The following is a 986-nucleotide window of genomic DNA, read 5'->3' on the forward strand; positions in this document are numbered from 1 at the left end:
GGGGAAGGGATTAGGGTACTGTGGGGGCAGGTGAGGTTTGGGGCACGTCAGGGAAGGGATGGGGAAATGGTGGGTCAGGCAGTGGGTGGGGCCAGGCAAGGACAGGATTGGGGTGGTACTGGAGGGAAGGGATCAGGGGGCTGTGGGGGCAGGTGAGGTTTGGGGCTGGGCAGGGAAGGGATCGGAGGGCTGGGGGAGCAGGCAGGGCCAGCAGGGGTCCTTTCCCCCCTCCTCCAATCACCTCCAACCCCTTACTTACCTGCCCGGAAGCCCTGCGGCTGGCACAACAGGCAGCGTGCTTCAGCACCAGGGCAAGGGCCGACCACGGAGACACTCTGGCAGCCAGAGCATCTCTGTGGAGGACCCAGCCTTGTTGCCTCAGGGCACAATCCAGAAGCATGCCCTGCCCCACTTTTTTTCACTTCAGTTTTTTTTGACCCCTGGATATCCAGGGGTCTAATTTTGCCCCCATGCTGCAAACTTGCAGCAGGGGGAACTTTTCCCTTTCCCGCACATGCCTCTTTCAGCATCTCAATGGGGTGTGAGATACTGCAAGAGGCACATACAGGCTCATCTGGACACACCCCATGAGATTTCTTTTGGTCCAATCCTCCAATTTATCAAGGCCTCTCTGAATCCTAGCCCTACCCTCCAGCATATCTCCTACTCCCCTTTCTGATGGTGAAACTCCATGCCATCTTCCAGGTCATTGATGAAGATATTGAACAAAACTGGTCCTAGGGCACTCCATTTGATACCAGCTGCCAGCTAGACATCAAGCCACTGTTTAGCACCCTTTCAGCCCGACCATCCAGCCGTTTTTCTATCCATGTTACAGTCCAGTCCATTCATCCAACCTGTACTTTCTTAGCTTGCTTGCAAGAATGTTGTTAAAGACCATATCAAAAGCTTTGCTGAAGTTAAGGTATATCATGTCCACTGCTCTCCCTGCATCCATAGAGCCAGTCATCTCATCATAGAAGGCA

The sequence above is a fragment of the Crocodylus porosus genome, unplaced genomic scaffold, assembly GCF_001723895.1.
Source record: "Crocodylus porosus isolate Cpor-Errol unplaced genomic scaffold, CroPor_comp1, whole genome shotgun sequence".
Lineage (NCBI taxonomy): Eukaryota > Metazoa > Chordata > Crocodylia > Crocodylidae > Crocodylus > Crocodylus porosus.